Here is a 9,098-nt window from a genome sequence, read left to right on the forward strand (position 1 = left end):
GCAAGAGAGAAAAAAGAGTGCACTCAAATTCTGAATCTGCTCTCCCTACACTCAGAGTTGATTGCCCATTAAAGTAAATGGTCTCACATTACTGTGATGAAATTCTTTTTTTAAATAATTTTTTAATTATTTTTCCAAAATTATTAATCATATAGTTTAACAATGACATAAACAATAAAAAATAAAAACAAATAGGTAACAGTGTTAAAAATTTATATATAATAAAGAATTGTTGACTTCCCCTACACATATAAAAGAAAAAAGAAAAGAAATAGTAAATCTCCCTGGTATTAAATGGATTAGTATAATAAAAAGCATTTGATTATTTCCATTAAAAATTAATTATTTTGTAAGTCCTCCATTTCTCCCTAACACTCATTTAATACATATTATTTTTCAAGCAAATTGATATCAGGTATAGTTCTAGTTCCAATATAACCCATCCTTTTAACCAGTTCCTTTTCAATCTTAACCAGAAGAGACACTAGACTCTTTTAAATTAGTCCCTTTATCCGGAATTTAAAGCATTTCTTTCTTTCCCACAGTAGCAGTAATCGTCGAAGAGCATCCTTGGAAATTGGTGGTAAAGTCTCTTCTGCAGATAGATAATTTCCATAGTAAATCCATGTTGCAATATCTTCCATCCCAAATTCAAAGATCCTGACAGCCCCAGTTTTTCTACTAATTAAGTCCTCCAAGCAGGTGTTGAAAAGTTCATCAAGCAGATTAAGGGGACAGAAGTCAAAATCACTCACGTTCAAATCCGTTGTTGTAAATTAGCTATTGCAGATTGTTTATTGTAATCCCTCGTTTCCTTTGCAGGGTTCTTCCGTTCTTCATCTCTCTTGTCAGCTAGAGGGCCCTCTAGTATCTCCTCTGATCTCATTGTGATAATTTGGGTTTTTATGTCGTTAAATTCATCTGATATAATGTCCAGTTTTTGATTAATAAATTGAAATGAAGTGCTCATCAAAGCAGAGAGTTGTTCCATTTTTGTAATCAGATGTTCCATGGTTACTACTTCTGAAAATTTCTACTGAAACTCAGTTAATAAGATCCAGGCAAATTCCAGTGTAGTAAAACATGGAGGCGCTACAGGAATCAGAGTCATAGACCTTCCATCTTCTTTGTGGTCAGGAACTTGGGAAATATTTGCCAGTTACAGGCTGATACCACACTTCCGATTACAAGTTCTCTGACTCTCTCGTGATGATAGATTGTTTCCGGGAAGGACGTGACAGGAAAGCTTGTTTAGTTAGAAAGACTACTCTTCGGGGTGGGGTTTTCCACTCCTCCCTCCCCTTTATACGTAGTAGTTCCTGATTGGCAACTGAAGCGTCTTTCAAAAATCTTAGTTGTTATGTCTTCCCACTGATCAAATTGATAAGATCCCTGCCGAGTTATCAGATTTTTCTGGTTTTAAAAAAGTCATTTAAACATTGAGTCGGGAGATACGGATTCAACTGATGTATTTAGTAATCTCCTGGGACTTCCAAATCCAGGTAAAACAAAGGAGTTCTTTTAAACTTACTCAGATTTTAGGAGAGTAGGTATTCTTGCTTCTATATAGTTGCTAGATGGTAATAGATAGGGGAGAGCGAATCAGGAGGGGCGCGTTGACACCCCTATTTAAGACGTTTCATGGTTCCCCCTCCGGGAGCCCCCAGGGAGACGAGTGCTTCGCTCAGCTGCCCTAGCGGAAGTCACTGTGATGAAATTCGCTTGAAATAGAGATACAGGTGTTCACAGGTAATGGAGCTGGGAGAGGGGGCTATATACACATCTGAGTGACATCCTGCCTCCGTGAAGGAAATATGCTTTGGACATGACAGGGAGATGTACTCTCTCAAATTTATCCCAAAGTTCCGCCCATTGCACATTACACTTTCAATGGGGTGGCCTTAAAAAAAACTAAGAAAAGATTGGGACTCAAATCGGGGTGTCTCAACTGAGGAGGGGACAGGGATCTTACACTGAGCAGTCAAAAAGGTTTTCCTTTGTGTGGGATCTTAGTTGCTGTGCCAGATTTCTAGTATGACTGAATATCTTTCCACACTCTGCGCATTCAAAAGATTTCTCTGTTTGGGTTCTTAGAGGCCTTTGAAGATGGCCACTGCATCTGAATGTATTTCCACAGTCTGAGCAATAAGGTTTTCCCCTGTGTGAGTTCTTAGATGAATTTGAAGATCGCCACTGCATCTGAATCTCTTTCCACACTCTGAGCATTGAAAAGGTTTCTCCCCTGTGTGGGTTCTTAAATGTTTTTGAAGATTGCCACTGCATGTGAATCTCTTTCCACACTCTGAGCATTCAAAAGGTTGTTCCCCTGTGTGGGTCCTTTGGTGCCTTTGAAAAGCACTACTGTGACTGAATTTCTTTCCACACTCTGAGCATTCAAAGGGTTTCTCCCCTCTGTGGGTTCTTTTATGTGTTTGAAGACTGCCAATGTAACTGAATCTCTTTCCACACTCTGAGGATTCAAAAGGTTTCTTTCCTGTGTGTGTTCTTTGATGCTCTTTAAGAGTGCCATTCTGACTGAATCTCTTTCAACACTCTGAGCATTCAAAAGGTTTCTCCCCTGTGTGGGTTCTTTGATGCTCTTTAAGAGTGCCATTCTGACTGAATCTCTTTCCACACTCTGAGCATTCAAAAGGTTTCTCCCCTGTGTGGGTTCTTAAATGTGTTTGAAGATTGCTACTGTATGTGAATCTTTTCCCACACTCTGAGCATTCAAAAGGTTTCTCCCCTGTGTGTATTCTTTGATGCTCTTTAAGAGTGCCATTCTTACTGAATCTCTTTCCACACTGTGAGCATTCAAAAGGTTTCTCCCCTGTGTGTGTTCTTTGATGCTCTTTAAGAGTGCTATTCTGACTGAATCTCTTTCCACACTCTGAGCATTCAAAAGGTTTCTCCCCTGTGTGGGTTCTTACATGACTTTGAAGATCGCCACTGCGTCTGCATCTCTTTCCACACAGTGAGCATTCAAAAGGTTTCTCCCCTGTGTGGGTTCTTACATGACTCTGAAGACCGCCACTGCGTCTGAATCTCTTTCCACACTCTGAGCATTCAAAAGGTTTCTCCCCTGTGTGAGTTCTTAGATGCCTTTGAAGATTGCCACTGAGACTAAATCTCTTTCTACACTCTGAGCATTCAAAAGGTTTCTCCCCTGTGTGGGTTCTTAGATGCTTTTGAAGATGGCCACTGCTATTGAATCTCTTTCCACATTCTGAGCATTCAAAAGGTTTCTCCCCTGTGTGTGTTCTTTGATGCTCCTTAAGAGTGCTATTCCGACTGAATCTCTTTCCACACTCTGAGCATTCAAAAGGTTTCTCCCCTGTGTGGGTTCTTACATGACTTTGAAGATCGCCACTGCGTCTGCATCTCTTTCCACACTGTGAGCATTCAAAAGGTTTCTCCCCTGTGTGGGTTCTTACATGACTTTGAAGACCGCCACTGCGTCTGAATCTCTTTCCACACTCTGAGCATTCAAAAGGTTTCTCCCCTGTGTGGGTTCTTAGATGCCTTTGAAGATTGCCACTGAGACTAAATCTCTTTCTACACTCTGAGCATTCAAAAGGTTTCTCCCCTGTGTGGGTTCTTAAATGCTTTTGAAGATGGCCACTTCGTATGAATCTCTTTCCACACTCTGAGCATTCAAAAGGTTTCTCTCCTGTGCTTACTCTTTGGTGCACAAGGAGTGGTGATCTGCATCTGAAGTACTTTCCACAAGGAAAGCATTTATGTGCCCCCATTACTCTAGGCTTTCGGAAAAATGTATTTCCCTTTCTTCCACAAGAGTACACCCTTCCATTTTTCATGCAGATTAATGGCTTCTCTCCTACATGAGTTCTTTGGTGTTGAAAAAGGTCTAATTTCTGTGAGAAGCTCTTGCCACAGTCTGTGCAGCTATAAGGTTTATGTGTTCTTTGATGTCTAAGGAGCTCTGCACTGCGAAGGAAGCTCTTGCAACACTCCAAGCATTGTTGAGTCTTCTTTCCACTACGCATTTGCAAATGGATCTTGTATTGGGCTTGATCTGAGAAGTTCATTCTGCACTCCAAGCACTTGCATGCCACCTCCACCATGTGGATTAGTTCATGGAAATCCTGCTCTTGGCCAGGAATGGGTTTATACCTTTTCTCAACCATGTGACTTCCTTTCTGCCTCTTCTGTCTGCTTTGATTCTTGAAGTTTCCTTTCAAATATTCATTCTTCACTTTATCTGGCAATAGCTGATGCACTTCCTCATCACCCTCATTCCACTGATCATTCGCTGCTGGAATGAAAAGACAGATTCCATTAGCACCCACGTGAAGCGGGTCAGTGCCTTTCGAAGTGACTATGCTCTTAGAATTGACCCCTTCCTGAGAAGTGGTATGTTATCTTATTCAGATAGTCACCTACTAGGCAAGTCAACTACTTTACTCACTTAAAAAGTAAGTCTTTTTATTGATGTACTCCAATGTAATTGTGTGTATATATATATATATATATATATATATATATATGTATATATGTATATATGTATATATATATATATATATATATATATATATATATATATATATATATATATGTATGTTTATATGCAAGTATTACAAAGGCTTAATATTAGTTAACAATGTATACAGTAAAGCAAGCAAGTTCGACATACTATTCAGTTTTAAAATCCGACACTTAAAATATAAGTTAAAGAAGTCTGATTTAGTTCAAAGTATCCAATTCATACTCTAGAATAATATATTTGTAAAGCCATACATACCAACACCCTCTTCGGAGACCCTCTGAGAGAGGTCTGAAGTTCTAGCCCTCTTCCTTCCCCTATTTATACTGTTTCAATCATCTTCAATGAGGTTGACACTGACAATCGAGCAATTGACATTTTTACCACACATGCTCAGTGGCCTCCCATTGTATTACTAAATAAGGACTTCCTCTTCCACCAGGCTATTTTGCTCAACTTTAAACAATCAGTTTTGAGCTTTGCCATCTCTCTATATAATCAATTTTATCATAATTCTCATCTCCAGAAAAATACGTTGAGATTGAACCCATTAATTAATTAATACCATCATGCCTTCATGTTTAAATCATAAAATATAATTATTGTTTACATTACATCACTACATCTTAGTGGGCCTATAATACCATTGGAATGGATAGCATTTCTGCACTCAAAGTCATTAGAAAGGCAGGAATGAAGCACTCAGTTCTGTAAGTCAAGAATTATAGAAAGTGCTGCTAAGCATTTCTCATTAGCCATTGAAAAGGCTGGGAAAGGTCATAGAAAAGTACAGAATGTGCTGCTAGTAAATTTGTAATGACTCTGAAGTATTTAAGAGCATATGCCTATGACAATGAATATCCAGGCTCTCTTTCCTTTTAAAAGGAAATTAAACGCCTCTGCTTTATGATTTGTAGTTTATAGGTATAATTGGGTTTTATACTGAATAATTCTGCATATGTACAACACCAATACCAAAGTTCATGTGCTCTAATATGTCAAAGCCTGTAACACACGCAAGGAGGTCTGATCATCCAAAAGCAAAATATTTCACCGGCTTTTTCCTGCTGTACATTGAAGAGTACATTAATATACACTTTAAAGGGTAAACCATTGAGCATGTATTTTTTGATGTTCCCTCTAAAAGTCAGCCTGCTTCAATATTATTGACCCTTTGATTAGGAAAATGGGCTCTGATGATGAGAGTAAATAGAGCAAAAAGTTTCTGCTGGGAGATAGCTCACCAATCATGACCCCGGCCGCAAAATACTGTGCAGTAGCAATGAAGCTACATCGCCTTAATGTACTTCCTTAATCTGTGGAAATGTAAAATTGGGTGTTTCCTAATTTTGTTGGCCTTGGTTGTAAACATCTACTCTGTATGGTCAGTTTCTGTTTTACCTGTTTTATCAGCCAAACTAGCCACAAATAAATTTTCTATTTCTATTCCTTTTTCACTTTAAAAGAACATAAAAGCCTGCTGCATCAGAAAGGCTTTAAACAATTTCAACACCTCCTCACCTGGGTGCATTCTTTGATGGGAAGTAAGGGTTGATTCCTGACGGAAGGTCTTTCCACATTCTAAGCAATGATACGGTTTCTCTCCTGAGGGAATTTGCCTCTTGGATATACCATATTTTTCGCTCTATAACATGCACTTTTTTCCTCCTCAAAAGTGAGGGGAAATGTCAGTGCGTGTTATAGAGCAAATGCAGCGGCAGCAGGGCGCAGAGCTGGGCCACCCCGGGAGCCGGCTGGGACGCCGCCAGCCAGCTGGGGGCGGGAGGCCCCTCCCAGCCATCCAGTGCAGAGGAGTTTAAAGACCCACCGCCCCCCTTCCCGGGAGTCCCGGGAAGGGGGGCGGTGGGTCTTTAAACTGCTCTGTGCTGCCTGCCCAGGCAGAGCAGAGCAGTTTAAACTCCTCTGCGCTGCCTCTGCATGGTCAGGTGCGTCTTATAGAGCGAAAAATACGGTAACGCTGATGTTCTTAATGAAGGGGGACGGCTGCATTCCAGATCACAGTAAGAGGGGATGACGGTAAGCTCCTCTGGGGAATAAGTGAGTTGCAATGGTTGGCAACTGAGAAATTAGGATGGAGCCCTTTCCCGAGTCTTATTAAGGGTCTCTCAGTCCCTCATTGACCTCAGGACACCCTCTGTGCCTTGGGCGATGGCCACAACACTGGCTTTTCTTACCCCATGGCCATCCAGGACACTCAGGTCCTTCTATCCGGCCATGCTGAAAATCGCATTCACTGCCACCCCACCACCTCGAGGCTCCCAAAAGTGATCAACTAACAGGGCAGGCCTCAAAACAACATATTGCTGTTTAAGATTTTGATTCACACACCAGCCCACTGGCACAATCCTAATGGCAGCAATGTGCACCTGTGGCACCTTACCCAGAGAGGCCACACTCCCATAGTTCTCCAGCATGACTTCCTTGTAGAGATCTCTTTGGTTCGGATCCAGCAGGGCCCACTCTGCATCAGTGAAATACACGGCCACCTCCTCAAAGGAAACTGGAGACTGAAAGAAAAAGCAGATTCCTTTGTCAGAGATAATGCAAGGCATAGGTGACTCTCTGGAAGAGGGGCGTTCTGGGACAGTGCTAGATGGAGAGTTCAGCATGTGTAAAAGGAGTGGAGTTCAGAGCCTCTTGCCTGGGCCCCTTAACAAAAACTGCACAAGAAAAGCCCCCCAGAAAAAGGCAAGGGAACCCAGGCTGCCCTCTTCTCATCTCCCTTACCTGCACTGGAGGAGCAGCAGCTGTCTCCACACCTCTGCAAAGAGAATGGATCAACACTGTCTCTTCACTGCCTGCGAGAGGAAAGTGGAAGAAAGGGTATTAGCCTCGACTTCCTATTTTGTTTTCTTGTGTGAAGCGTGCTTCGTGCTTCCCCCTTCCCAGGGAGTGGAACTTTACCCTATATACACAGAAAAAAATTGGTAATACTCCTGTTAAGTTGTGGGAGAGGCAGAAGAGAAGCACAAAGGACCAATGCGGTGATAGCACCTCTCCTGGATCAGACCAAAGGCCCGGGCAGGTATTCCCCACTAGCTGAGACCTTGCACATGCCCTTGGGTCGAAGAGGCAAAAATAACATCGCATGGCACCTCACTGTCACATCTGGCCAAAAAACACACATGAATTGAGCCCATCTGGAAACTCAGGGCAATTATCAGTGGGTGTCCGGAGCATCTACTGATCCAGTAATGTCACATCTGGGTTTTCAGCCAGAGGCAACATCAGTGTGACATCACATCTACCACAAGCCCTTCCCCAAAGCTGCTGGACATGCCAGACCACTGCCTGGCATCCCTAGCCTGGCATCCTATTTCCTGTAGCGGCCCATCAGATGGCCTGCTAAGCATGAGCACAAAACACATTCTCCTACTATTCCTAGCCCTTACTAACTGGTATTAGGAGCTATTCTGCCCATAATGTACAGACTGTTTATTTGAGATAATTAAGAGCTCAGTTGAGCTTTGTCTACCTTTTCTTCTGAGCAACCTTCAGTCTCTCTTAACGGAAAAAGGTGGGATATGAATTTTGTAATCAATACGAGGAAATGCCTCCACGAATTTGTATAATCTCCTTTTCTTGGCATCACAATTAGTGAACACTGAGTGTCACAAGTTGGGTTAGGGTTAGGCATTTGTTTTTCCCCAACTAGACTTCTCTACCCATCAAATTGACAGGGTGCTCCAATCCCATCCAGGCACGAGTCCTTACCGCATGAGTTGGCATCTTGGGCACACTCCTGGGCCCGGGCTTGCTGCCCTTCCTCCGACAGAGCCCTTTCCATCTCACAGAACTTAGCTTCCATCTTCATGGATGGACCCCACCTCTGAAACAGCAGCGAGGGAAACAGGTAAGAGATGGAATGGAAGATACGGAGGAATGGATCCTGCCCCACTCCCGTAGTTTTCACCTTTCTATCAGCAGAACTGGCAAGGTTTCCTTTCAACCCTGGGGAATTATCTGGAGGAATAAGAAATTCCATAGAAGAAGTCACTGCTGAAGCAAGGTTGTTAAACCTCCAGTTTGGATGATTAACACTTAGACAAATATTGGGCAGGAAAGCTGTAGGATAAGGTCAGGTATCGTTGCTTGAATTGGAATACAAAGAAAGAAAGCCCCTCACCTTTTCTGCCTGCCTCTTCTCCTCTGCCTGACTCAGGAGGAAGCCTTCGGCCAGGGCCACCGCTTGGGAACTGGTCTCCGGCCTGCATCCTCTAACCCAGCGCTGCATTTCCTGGGGAAGGAGGGTCAGGAACTGCTCCAGAATCACCAGGTCCAGAATCTGCTTCTTGGTATGTCTCTCTGGCTTCAGCCAGTGGTTGCAAAGTCCATGGAGCTGGCTGCAAACCTCTCGGGGCCCATCGGCCTCGTAGAAGTGGAACTGCCGAAAACGTTGGCAAAATACTTCTGAGTTCAAGGGCTCCTGATCCCAGATCTCTGGCACAGCTCTCTCCCAGGATTCAATGCCACTCCCAGCTTGGATGGGCTGGGGACCTTTCCTTGCTCTCTTGCCAGGTCCAGGTCCTTCCTGGTCCTGCTCTTCCATTTCCTTCCCCTTCTAATGGGTCAC

At 42.8% G+C, this 9,098-nt stretch overlaps 1 pseudogene; it reads right to left on the reverse strand.

The window, feature by feature from the left end:
* Window positions 1-2,159: 2,159 nt before the first annotated feature.
* On the reverse strand, window positions 2,160-9,074 carry LOC130479575 (zinc finger protein 436-like; annotated as a pseudogene).
* Window positions 9,075-9,098: the final 24 nt, after the last annotated feature.

Source organism: Euleptes europaea, chromosome 1 (assembly GCF_029931775.1).
Source record: "Euleptes europaea isolate rEulEur1 chromosome 1, rEulEur1.hap1, whole genome shotgun sequence".
NCBI classification, from domain to species: domain Eukaryota; kingdom Metazoa; phylum Chordata; class Lepidosauria; order Squamata; family Sphaerodactylidae; genus Euleptes; species Euleptes europaea.